Source organism: Papaver somniferum, chromosome 8 (assembly GCF_003573695.1).
Source record: "Papaver somniferum cultivar HN1 chromosome 8, ASM357369v1, whole genome shotgun sequence".
Taxonomy (NCBI): domain Eukaryota; kingdom Viridiplantae; phylum Streptophyta; class Magnoliopsida; order Ranunculales; family Papaveraceae; genus Papaver; species Papaver somniferum.
Genome location: NC_039365.1, coordinates 33,024,834 through 33,038,731, shown reverse-complemented (window position 1 = coordinate 33,038,731; position 13,898 = coordinate 33,024,834). Strand labels below are relative to the sequence as shown.

The following is a 13,898-nucleotide window of genomic DNA, read 5'->3' as shown; positions in this document are numbered from 1 at the left end:
TGGACTATACAAAAACCAAAATGACAAACTTTGACAAATGATCATTTGTTCACCAATTTCTTTCAAAACATGTACATTTAATTTAGCAAGGTACGAGGCCACTTTTTCCTTGATAGGAATTTGAGCTAGAAATAAATAATTCTGGTTCAGTAGGTAAAAGCATCCATCACCAAATGAGAAACATGCTTAAAAAAAAACCTATTTAAGAACTAACTACTAGCCTGCAGTTACCAACACTTCATAAGTTAAGTTCCATTCACTGAAAATTAGAGAGGAAAAAGATGGAAGGTGGCGGAAATGGAACGGAGAAAGGTATGGTATGTGTAACTGGTGGTGCAGGATACATAGGTTCATGGTTGATCATGCGACTTCTCGAACGTGACTACTCTGTCCGAGCCACCGTCCGATTAGACCCTGGTAATTTCCGACATCTAATTTTAATTTTCGTACGCTATGGTGCCCGTTGCACACGTAATTGCCTGTGTAAATACCACTGATTAAAATTCATAGCTAGACTGAAATGAATAGTTTCTCATATGATAGATTTTCTTTTATATTGTAACTGTGCCAGAAAGGAAGAGGGACATAAGTCATCTAACGAATCTACCAGGAGCATTAGAGAGGCTTCATATCTTTAACGCTGATCTTGCAAAACTTACTAGTTTTGATGAAGCCATAGATGGATGCGTTGGTGTTTTTCACGTAGCTTACCCGATCAACATTGAAGAAAATGAAGCAGATGATGCCACAGTGAAAACACTCGTAGATGGAAGTCTAGATATATTAAGAGCATGTTTGAAATCAAAGACAGTAAAGAGAGTTGTGTATACTTCTACTGCAGCTGCAGTTTTGGCAAACAAAACGGGCCTTCAGGAAATGGATGAGAACTCATGGAGTGATATTGAATTTTGTAGGAATTATAAAATTCAAGCAAGTTCTTACATCATACCTAAAACTTTGATCGAACAAGAAGTACTAAAATTTGGAGAAGAAAATGGTCTGGATGTTGTTTCAATCATTCCACCGATGGTTGTTGGTCCTTTTACCTGTCCTCATCTTCCTGGCTCCATTTCCCTATCTTTGGCCATGCTCTTGGGTACGTACAGTACGTTGATTAACATGTTTATGCGTAATTCACTTTTAAGGTCTGAATTTTTATGATTGATCGACTTTGATTAAAAAAATTAATCAGGTAACAAATATGGACTTGGTTTTAAAGCAACATAAATGGTGCACATAGATGACATAGTTGCCGGGCATATATTTTTATTTGAATGCCCTAATGCGAAAGGACGATACATATGCTCTTCCCATAAAACATCTGTTCATGACTTCGCCAAATTGCTTTCTGCTCAGTACCCGGAATTCGAAATGCCGGCAAAGTAAGTATATACTATTCGAATTTGGGAATTCATGTTCATTTTTTCCAACATTAATGCTCTTGGTACAATTTTCTTATTTTGCATATAGGTTGCTAGTGAGACCAAGGAAGAAAAGGCTGTTCATCTTTCTCCAAAGAAGCTTCTAAGTTTGGGATTCAAATTCGGATACGATCTCAAGGATATGGTTGACGGAGCCATTCAAAGCTGTAAAGAAAAGGGTTCCTTGTAGATTTCCTTTGGTTTGGGAAAGTTTTATAAGCCAAGTTTTGGTTTATTACTTTTATTCTTGTATGCTCTTTATTTTTCACTTTTCTTCTACTTTTTGTTTGGACGATAAAAAATATCAAAGACGCTTCAAGGATTCCTACACGGAAAAAATAGGCCAATACAAGTTATTTGAATTATGGATAGTAAAACGGAAATGCTATTTAACTCCCTCTTTCCACTGATGAATGTCACCCGAAAGGCTGCTTTATGGAAAAGTTTTTAATACAAGTTATTTGAATTATGGATAGTAAAACGGAAATGCTATTTGACTCCCTTTTTCCACCTCCCTCCGATTTCAACCACACATCCAAATTTAGATTCACATTCAGTTAGTTTTGTTTTTCTTTCTTTTCTGATAAATATTCATATTCAGGTATTAGTAGGGTTCATCATTCCTCCAGATGTGGGGTTTAGATTGTAGAGAGGTGAATAGGGAGGTGGAAAAGAGGGAGCCAAATAGCACTTCCGATAATAAAAATAATAAAAATAATTATGGCTGCTGGTGAGTAAAACAAACAATATATCTAACAACGCTTAATTGGGGCCCCCGGAAAATAATTAGGGGCCTCACCAAATTTATACCCACTCTATTTATGTTAGGAGGGTTCCAAAATATGATGAAAATACTATTTTCTCCTTCATTAATAATAAAACTTAAAACTCTATTCACCCTTAACCCTAAGCCTCCATTTCACTTCCATCTTTTAACAAAAAAGACAGAATCTTAAAGGGTCGTCAACCCGAAAATCAATTACAGTTAAAGGGTCGTCAACCCGAAAATCATTTCACTTCCATCTTTTAACAAAAAAAAAAATTCAATTACAGTTAAAGGGTCGTCAACCCGAAAATCCTAAAGCCTAACGATTTTTCATATGCATATAGAGATTATGAAAAATCGTTAGGATATATGAGGAGGAAAACAACGACCCTAATTCTGGTTTTTCATATTTTTTTTGCTCTAAATTAGAGTCGTTACCGAAACATAGAAACATATAACGATCCTTTGCGAACGACCCCATTTTAAAATTAACGACTCTACGTAAAAAGAAAGCAAAAACAGTGCCCATTATAAATGTTAACGACTCTATATGAAAAGAAAGCCAAAGACGATGTCCAAGTAACAAGGGTCGTCAAGAAGAAATTTTGATACAAAGAACTTAGAAGCTAACAACCCTTTGTATGTTTTCCATGTCAAATTAATGAGCTAACAACCCTTTATGCCCAAGTAACAAGCTAACGACCCCAAATAACAAGCTAGCGACCCTTTATGCCAAAGTAACAAGCTAATGACCCCATTTTATAAATTAACAACTCCATGTGAACCTTAATGGTCGTTAATGCGTAGATTTTTTAGATGACGACCCTTATTAGAGTCGTCACTGTTCATCATATTATCATGACGATTTTTCATAATCTGAAAAAGTTGCAGGTTTGAGTCGTCAACCGTGGTATCAATTAATTGACGGTTTTCTAGAATCGTTGGGATATACATCCCTCGACACTGACGACTCTCAAGGGTCGTTAGTTTATTATACTGCCGACCTAACGACCCTCACTCTGAGTAGTTCCATATCGACCATGAATCGACCACTTGGAGCATCATTCCGAAAATTTGAAGAGTATAGGAAGTTTACCTGATTGTTTAGAGCTTCGGGTTCTTCATATTGAATATTGATTCCTTCATTTTGAGCAATAAGATCTTCATTTCCACCATTATTCAAGGCTTCCTCTATTAACATATCTTCATCAAACATCCAATCCATATGATTAACTGAGACAATCTTACCATCAACACAATCATGTATGTTGTTTGAATCTTCACCTACATCATTTCCTCCACTAGAATCACTCATTTCAAAAAACCCTAAATTTTCCCCCAAAACTCACTTTCTTTCTCTCCACAACACAAAAACCCAATTTTTCTTTTATCAAAATTTAATCCTTATATCTGATTTTAATCTAACTAAATTATTTAATAATTAGTTAACTTAATTGCTAATTATCACTAATAATTTAGGAATAATTCAGTCATTAAAAAAATTGGGAATAAGGGATAACCCCAATTACTATTTCATGATCTTTTTTGTCCTATAACGAGGATCCCAATTATTTTTTAGGACCCAATTCAGCGGTGATATCTAAGTACCCAACTAACTTATTTACGTTTGTTGTTACAATTAAAAAAAATGCGTACCCATTTATGTAAGTTTTGCCGCAATAGTGAACATAACGTGGTGTATAATAGGTTAGTTGGCATACATACATGGCCTTAGATGATGTGACAGTAATCTAAACAAATTTAAGCCACTGTCGGTTGATAATAATTTCTGGTAGTTTCTTTAGTGAAGATATAGTCACTGGATGCATAAACTCCATCTAGAGCTAGACTGCACTTCAACGTGGATCCAGTCCCCTACACTTGAATCTTTAGAAAACGAAGAAGATCTCTTAAACCGGTGAAACGACTAGTAAACATGAGTTTGACTGTGGAGTATTTCCATTTGGCTTTTTCTTTTCTTTCTTTTTTCCTAATACAGGAAAAGCCAGACCCATACTCTTATCCAAATCCATCACTTTTAATATCAAATTTCTCTCTCTGTTATCGATATTTTAGAATGTAGCACTTACTTCCGAACACTCTGAGATAATGTAAGTTGGGTTTTCTACCGTAGCACAACTCATAAGGAGTATTTAGGGTTTTAGACCGTAGGTAGACACAGTTGATCAAATAACATGCTGTGAAGACAACTTTTCCCCAAAACCTTAAAGGTAAGTTTTTGTTATGGAGCATTACCCTGGCCATTTCCTGAATGTTCCTATTCTTTCTTTCTGCAACTCCATTAGCTTGAGGAGTAATGGGTGGTGAGTATTGTTGAATAATCCCCAGTTCGTCACAAAATTCAAACACCTTAGTGTCCTTGAATTCAGTTCCACGGTCGGGTCTAACTTTCTTTAGTTTGCGACCTTGTTCGTTCTGGATTCTATTAACAATAATCTTGAATTCATCAAGGGTTTCATTCTTATGAGATAGAAATGCAACCCAGGTGAATCTGGTGTAGTCATCCACAATAACTAAAGCGTACTTCTTACCCGCAACCGTGGGTTGTTGAATATGTCCGAAGAGGTCCATATGAATTAAATCAAGTGGAGCTTTAGTGAGAATATCTCGAGATGATTTATGGTGAACTTTCATTTGTTTACCCTTTTGACAGGAACTACATACACCATCAATCTTTGTATTGATTTTGGGAACGCCTCTAACAAGTTATTTATTAATGATCTTAGTTAAAAGACGATAATTGATGTGACGAAAACGCGCATGCCAAAGATGTGTAGATTCCACCTTAGTCAAATTGCAACAGTTACTGAACTAAGTATCCAGAAGATAACAGTTGTTTTTACCACGAGTTCCCTGAAAAATTACTTTCCCAGCTTTGTCTACAATGTCACATCCATTCGCATTGAAGGCAACTCTATGGCCTTTGTCACACATTCGACTAAAAGAAAGAAGGTTTACAGTCATACCTTTAACATATACTCATTATGGATTTCAGGTACGTCGGGAAGTTTGATCGTCCCCTTTTTGCTTATTGATGGGCACCTAATATTGCATACATTCTTATCATTTTGTAGGTGTTTATGGTACTTTGTTGCACTAATTGCTTGTATTTATGCCAAATTATGTATTTTGTAGTTCTTGTTCGTTGTAAGTAAAATGTGTGGCAATTGTCCTGACTTTTTTGTTGTAATGCTAGGGGAGTGAAAAGAATGATCTAAACATGTGCTATAAAGGAAGTGGAGCTACAATGTCCTGTCAAGCTAGATACCAAGTCGATGTTAGGAAGACGCGTGTAGTGGAGAAGGCATCCAAGGTGCCAGCATACTTGTGAAGCTAATGGATCTACTAATGGATGAGAAGTTCAAGAAGAAGAATCATCTGATCATGAAATGAAGTATGGGCCGAAATCCAAGTGATATCCATGTTGGGAGTTAAAGAAAGGAAGCCAAGTCCAAGTCCCATTCTCATATACCAAAAACGAAGTATTCATGCTTTACACCAGAGTACATCACCATCGTTCATCTTAACCCGATCTCACACACGAGAAACAAGTTTCTTTCTCTGTGTTCTTCCTTCCCAGAAATTCACTCGGATTATCTTTATCTCACAATTTTCTTAGCATGTCAAATCTATCAAACCCATACCTCTCACCACTTTTCCCCTGTCAGTCTTGAAAAGGCGGGGGGTCTAACAACACCACCCAATATTTCGCGTAGCAATCTGTATGGACTAACTCCAATATACTTTGCTAGAGAATCAACTAGACAGTCAGACTCAATCTAGATTAAAGTACATCAAGAATTTAATATCTCTCTCTTGTTTTGATTTACTCGAGCTAATAGAAATCAGCGAGTCTGTAATCAAATACAAGGAACAACTTGGATGGTACCAAAGACTATCCAAGGATCAATCAATATCAATCCACAACTGAAGGTCGGATTTCCAATTGATTGATTCAAACGCACAACCTGTATTATTTCAATTATATAAACAAATATAATGCGGAAATAGAAATAACACACACACCAAAAATTTTGTTAATGAGGAAACCGCAAATGTAGAAAAACCCCGGGACCTAGTCCAGATTGAACACACACTGTATTAAGCCGCTACAGACACTAGCCTACTCCAACCAAACTTCGGACTGGACTGTAGTTGGACCCCAATCAGTCTCCCACTGATCCAAGGTACAGTTGTACTCCCAACGCCTCTGATCCCAGCAGGATACAACGCACTTGATTCCCTTAGCTGATCTCACCCACAACTAAGAGTTGTTACGACCCTAAATCGCAGGCTTTGACAATAAACAAATCTGTCTTCCACACACAAATCTATCAAAGGATGAATCTGTCTCCCACAGATAAACCCTAAAGGTTTTGTTCCATCTTTTGATATTAATCAAGGTGAACAGGAACCAATTGATAATCCGGTCTTATATTCTCGAAGAATATCCTAGAGTTATCAATCATCTCACAACAATCTTAATCGTATGGTAGCGAAACAATACGTTGCGGAATCACAAACAATGAGACGAAGATGTTTGTGATTACTTTTTATATCTTGACTATCAAAGATATCAATCTCAAGCCAATTAATCTGATTGTAATCGTACGATAGAAGATGCAAGATCAGATCACACAACTACGATAAAAGTAATATCGGTCTGGCTTCACAATCCCAATGAAGTCTTTAAGTCGTTAACCTGGTTTTAGAAGAAGAAAACCAAAGGTTAAAGGAGAATCGACTCTAGTATGCAAACAAGTATCACATGTAAGGTGTGGGGATTAGTTTTGCACAATACTATATGTCTCCTTTATATAGTCTTTCAAATCAGGGTTTGCAATCATTGTTAGCTTAGGAACAAAGCATTCAATATTCACCGTTAGATGAAAATCTGATTTAGATTCAAGATAATATTTCTCAACCGTTAGATCGAAAACTTATCTTCTTAGACACACTTGACAATGCACGCTTCTAGGTTTGTTAACCGTACCCAAACGTATGCACTTGTTGGTTCAACAACAGTTAACCAAAAGGTTAGCTATATGATCATTTCATATCAACCATGTTCTTCTTCACCATAACTAGTTCAAATGACTTCAAAATGAACTAGTTAGAGAGTTGTTCAATTGCAAGGAAATCTCATGTACTACACAAGTTCAAATGACTTCAAAATTAACTTGAATCGGTTCATGAACTTTTATAGCCACGGTTTGCAAACTGCATTCCTTAGTCTTTTTAAGTTTAAGTTCAGAAATCATCTTCAGATATATAACCTTCTCAAGTTCGCAGACTAGGTTCGCGGACTTAAGTTACCGGGCAGAGTTTACAAACTCCAGAAGAAATTCTATGGTATGAGAACTTCGCTGGTTTGTAGACTGGGTTCGCGGACTGAGTTCACGTACTTAGCTTCACGCAAGTAGTTTATAAAGTCCAGCAGAAATTATCGGGTTTGAGAACTTCGGCAGTTCGCAGACTGAGTTCGCGGACTTGGCTCACGCCATTCTTCCGGTTCTCTTGATCAACAAAGTTCGCAAGCTTTGGTTCAAGGAATAAGACTTATACATAAATGTGTTTCCACAACAATGCTTATGTCCACCATTGGTTATGTAATCTAAACTCTCATTTCAATTATTGAAATATTCTTAGAGGACGTTATATAGTTGTTACACCATTTCTCGTCAAAGCAATTTCAATATGATTGAAACATATTATGACTTTCGTCACATGGTAAAGATAAACTTGATTGAAGCGAAAAGCTTACCAACACATATTTCGAGATATAGATAGGCGAGGTATACTCGGCTTGAAATACCAAATGTGCATAATCCAAATCTATATGTATAGCATACGACTTCTTGTCTCAAAGAGTAGGAGATAGAGCAGATTGACTTTTGAGTGACAGATAAGTTCAAGTCTTCACATACCTTTTTGTCAAGAAGTTCCACCGGTTCCTTGAGTAGTTCTTATACTTGTCTGATGAATCGCCATGTAGTCCTTGAGATCAACTACACTTTCTATCCTAGTCCGAGACTTATCTATAATAGACTAGAAATCAAGACTTATAGTTTTGATCACTAACATTGAAAAACATACTTGAGATAGCAACACATGCGAGTTCGACCGAGCAATGCTCTAACAATCTCCCCCTTTGTCAATTTTAGTGACAAAACTATCAATACATATGGAATACAAAAAAGATAAATAAACTTTAGTAGCTCCTATTCCACATGTCTAATCTTCAACATTCCTCGAAATCTTTGTCACTTCCAAGTACTCCAATGATCCCAAAGGTTGTAAGTTTAGCATCACCGATGTTGAAGATCCGTAGCTATAACAATGAGAAAGCATCGGTCTCGATCATTGTTATACAGTGTCATAGTATTATTACACAGTGTCAAAGTCCAATTGTATCACAACTTCAACAATAATACTATGGTGATATGTATCACTCCCCCTTAGTCAATACTCCATCTCACATGGAAACCACTCCCCCTTACACAATGATTCGAAAACCATATGTATTTGTAGTGTGAACTACATATTAATTCTCCCTTTTTTTGTCAATAAAATTGGCAAAGGTACAAGAACGAGATCATAATGAAATTTCCGAAAGAGACATTTCATGACTAAAAGAAAAAAATACATACCAACTAATTTAGATGTAATCATAAAGCCGAAGTTAAATGCATTCATCAAGGAGTTTAAAGATACAAGATAACCCCTCTAAAATTCCACAGCCGCACAACCCTCATGATAAGACCATTAAGCACAAGTTCAAAAGAACTCTCACCCATTTGATGTCATTCCCGAAAGCGACCTTAATTTCAAAAAAAAGAAGGATTTTTATTGGACACCAAAAACCATGAGAATGAATTTCTATATCCAAAAATTCAATCAAATTAATCACAAGTAAAACCATGATTAATTTAATCGGGATACGCAACCAAATTAAACACAAAAAGTGATCAATTCAATTGATTGTGCTCAACATAAGATAACTTACGGAGCTACGACTAAGTTAACCATAAGAAAATGATTAGCTTAACCGTTCATATACTCAACACAAGAAAACTTTATGGAGTCACGAAAATACTCAACCAGATTAATTACAAGAGAACATATAATTAATCTAATTGGAATACACAACCAAACTAATTACAAAAGTAATCAATTTAATTGTCATTTGTTTTACTCGACATAAGAATACTTACAGAGCAATAACTAAATAATCAAACAAGATGATTAATTTAGTTCAATATGCTCGACTTAACATACCTCACGAAACAACAACTAAGATAAGAAAATCAACTTGGTTGTATAATGCTCAACATAAGATACATTACGGAGCCTCACAGTAATACATAAAATATGGATCAGGGATGATCGATCCTGCGGAATACACAAGGATTCATTCTATCTTCAATCACTATTTGCATAACGACAATTAATAAACATAATCCTTGAAAACAAAAGATTTTAATATATCTTCCATCAAATAATTGACAATATAGGCTTAACTTTTGTATTTGCCAAAAGTCCATTCATTCTTTTACCAGTACATGAATACCGAACACGAACGACTTTACTTTTGACAAAGTTTGGGAGAAACATAGTTCACGGACGTAAACACCAATACCCCTTAATAATATTGCAATATATAAAACCATAAATATTAATACTACAAAAAACATCTTCCGAACAATTTTAGAATTTAAACCAATAAATCTAAAAACATGAAGATGAAAACGTTGTACATAGCTATGTGTAATCACAATAATGGCTATTCCAAACTCTAGTTATTCTTCTAAACAAAACAAGAAATAAATTCTCATCCGAAGATTTACTAGGCATCAAGACAAACTCGTAATGCACATATAAGATGATTTGTCCTTAGAGGGTAGAATCAACCTTTTTCGCTCAGATTTACACCAAGAATAGCTACCAGAGGCGTATAAAATATTTTCTTAACAAAGAAGAACATACAAAGTGATTAACGACTACGCACCATAGTTCACATAAAATGATTGTGAACATTCAAGAATCCCATAGCAATGCGTACTACAGCCCATTCTTGAACTTCCTTCTTTGTGATTCACCAAAAACATTCTTGTTAAGGCTACTAATGAGCTTAGAAGAGTAGTACTCCAAGAATCCAAGTACCCAAGTCCAAGAGAATTGGAACAAGTGCGACCAAACGGAGCAAAACACTCAAAACAAGAGACAGGACAAATACAAATCTTAACTCATCCAAAATCAATAATTCTCATCTCCATTTTGAAGAGAATTCAAAGAGGAAGAGAATGCAAAAAATAATGAGTTCATTCCGAATTCGGACGAAGAAGTTACGGCCAAAACAAGTCGACCGAATATCGACGTCTACATGCAAATATGCATACGGGTTTGCAAACGAATTTTCAAGTCCGCGAATTTAAACCCCTGGATTTTGATTTTAAAAGATGGTAAGCATACCAGGTATGTGTACCATGATTCCAAACATCCCGAACTACTATTTTCAAACCTAAACGTTTAAGAACCTTAAACACAGATCAAGTTAGGTAGAAATGAACAATAATCAAGGTACATGGATCATAAAAACACAAATCTTGCTCGGTTTTATAGACATACCTTTTTAGAAGAATCCAGTCGAATCCTACAGCCTTACCGAACATAATCTGTGTGCCCCAATTCTCCTGCTTCCCTCACCGTATACATAACAAGGCATTCCTTGGTGAGGATGCACTTACAACACAATCAAGTTGTGTTGGGGTGAACAATGTCTTTCTCACCATGGCACCAAGAAAGAGTCTCTTTCCAACAACTCTTAAATCTTGTAGTATTGAGAAACACCCAAGGAACTGTTTTTATAAGTATATCAAAGAACTTATAAAAAATAGTTTTTGCAGATAGTTTTTAGTACTGCGAAGGGAAACTCTTTTAAAAAGAGACGTCCTAGATTCTTCATAAAAGAAGACAATACTACTATCTTGATAGGAAGTATAAGGAATTGAGCAACGAATCAATTCATGCTTTGAGGTGATACACTCAGATGACTGAGATTTAAACTCCTCTTGTAATTCGTTTAGCTTATCACAACTAATTGGATTACGCAGAGGAGGAGCATTTCTCTCACTGATTAGTAAATCAATATCAAACTCAACATGAATATTATTCATCATAACTTGATTTAGCCTATTAAGAGATTCTTGCTCTTTCTGGAGGTATAACTCAACATCAAGAGATAAGCTCTCAAGCTTCTTTTCAAGCCCTGAAAACACTTCAAGGGATTTTAAACCTGGTGGAGGTTTAGATAGAATTTCTTCTACAGATTTTATTAAATCAGTCATGGAAGGGAATTCTGAAATCCCTGGATCTGGTGGCGCATTTATTGAGATAACACTACTGTCCATAGAGTCAGATTGCTACAAACACAGACTTGTAAGGTCTTGAACGTGTTTGCCTGCTCTGATACCAATTGAAAAAGCGGGGATCTAACAACACCACCCAATATTTCGCTTAGCAATCTGTATGGACTAACTCTAATATACTTTGCTAGAGAATCAACTAAATAGTCAGACTCAATCTAGATTAAAGTACATCAAGAAGTTAGTATCTCTCTCTTGTTTTGATTTACTCGAGGTAATAGAAATCATCGAGTCTTTAATCAAACACAAGGAATAACTTGGACGGTACCAAAGACCAATATCTAAGGATCAATCAATATCAATCAACAACCGAAGGTCGGATTTCCAATTGATTGATTCAAACGCACAACCTGTATTATTTCAATTATATAAACAAATATAATGCAGAAATAGAAATAACACACACACCAAAAATTTTGTTAACGAGGATACCGCAAATGCATAAAAACCCCGGGACCTAGTCCTGATTGAACACACGCTGTATTAAGCCGCTACAGACACTTGCCTACTCCAAGCTAACTTCGGACTGAACTGTAGTTGAACCCAAATTATTCTCCCACTGATCCAAGGTACAGTTGTACTCCCTACGCCTCTGATCCCAGCAGGATACTGCGCACTTGATTCCCTTAGCTGATCTCACCCATAACTAAGAGTTGCTACGACCCAAAATCGCAGGCTTTGACAATAAAGAAATCTGTCTCCCACAGACAAGTCTATCATAGGATCAATCTGTCTTCCACAAATAAACCCTAAAGGTTTTGTTCCATCTTTTGATAATAATCAAGGTGAACAGGAACCAATTGATAATCCAGTCTTATATTCCCGAAGAACAGCCTAGAGTTATCAATCACCTCACAACAATCTTAATCGTATGGTAGCGAAACAATATGTTGCAGAATCACAAACAATGAGACGAAGATGTTTGTGATTACTTTTTATATATTTCCTATCAGAGATATAAATCTCAAGACAATCAATCTGATTGTACTCGTACTATAGAAGATGCAAGATCAGATCACACAACTACGATAAAAGTAGTATCGGTCTGGCTTCACAATCCCAATGAAGTCTTTAAGTCGTTAACCTGGTTTTAGAAGAAGAAAACTAAAGGTTAAAGGAGAATCGACTCTAGTATGCAAACTAGTATCACACGTAAGGTGTGGGCATTATTTTTGCACAATACTAGATGTCTCCTTTATATAGCCTTTCAAATCAGGGTTTGCAATCAATGTTAGCTTAGTAACAAAGCATTCAATATTCACCGTTAGATGAAACCTGATTTAGATTCAAGCTAATATTTCTCAACCGTTAGATAGAAAACTTAGCTTGTTACACACACTTGACAATGCACGATTCTAGGTTTGTTAACCGTACCCAAACGTATGCACTTGTTGGTTCAACATCAGTTAACCAAAAGGTTAGCCATATGAGCATTTCATATCAACCATGTTCTTCTTCACCATAACTAGTTCAAATGACTTCAAAATGAACTAGTTAGAGAGTTGTTCAATTGCAAAGAAATCTCATGTACTACACAAGACACAATTGAAGCAAAGATGATTTGATTCACTTGAATCGGTTCATGAAATTTTATAGCCACGGTTTGCAAACTGCATTCCTTAGTCTTTTTAAGTTTAAGTTCAGAAATCATCTTCAGATATATAACCTTCTCAAGTTCGCAGACTTAAGTTACTCGGCAGAGTTTGCAAACTCTAGCAGAAATTATCGGGTATGAGAACTTCGGCAGTTCGCGGACTGAGTTGGCGGACTTAGCTTCACGCAAGTAGTTTGTCAACTCCAGCAGAAATTCTCGGGTTTGAGAACTTCGGCAGTTCGCGGACTGAGTTCGGGGACTTGGCTCACGCCATTCTTCCGGTTCTCTTGATCAACAAAGTTCGCAAACTTTGGTTCAAGAAATATGACTTATACATAAATGTGTTTCCACAACAATGCTTATGTCCACCATTGGTTATGTAATCTAAACTCTCATTTCAATCATTGAAACATTCTTAGAGGACGTTGTATAGTTGTTACACCATTTATCGTCAAAGCAATTTTCAAGATGATTGAAACATATTATGACTTTCGTCACATGGTAAAGATAAACTTGATCGAAGCGAAAAGTTTACTAACATATATTTCGAGATATAGATATGCGAGGTATACTCGGCTCGAAATACCAAATGTGTATAATCCAAGTCTGTATATATAGCATACGACGTCTTGTCTCAAAGAGTAAGAGATAGAGTAGATAGACTTTGAGTG

The 13,898-nt window shown here is 36.0% G+C and overlaps 1 pseudogene; it reads left to right on the top strand.

Annotated features, from left to right (window-relative positions):
- The first annotated feature begins 250 nt into the window (after positions 1–250).
- LOC113306603 lies at positions 251–1,890 on the top strand (annotated as a pseudogene).
- Positions 1,891–13,898: the final 12,008 nt, after the last annotated feature.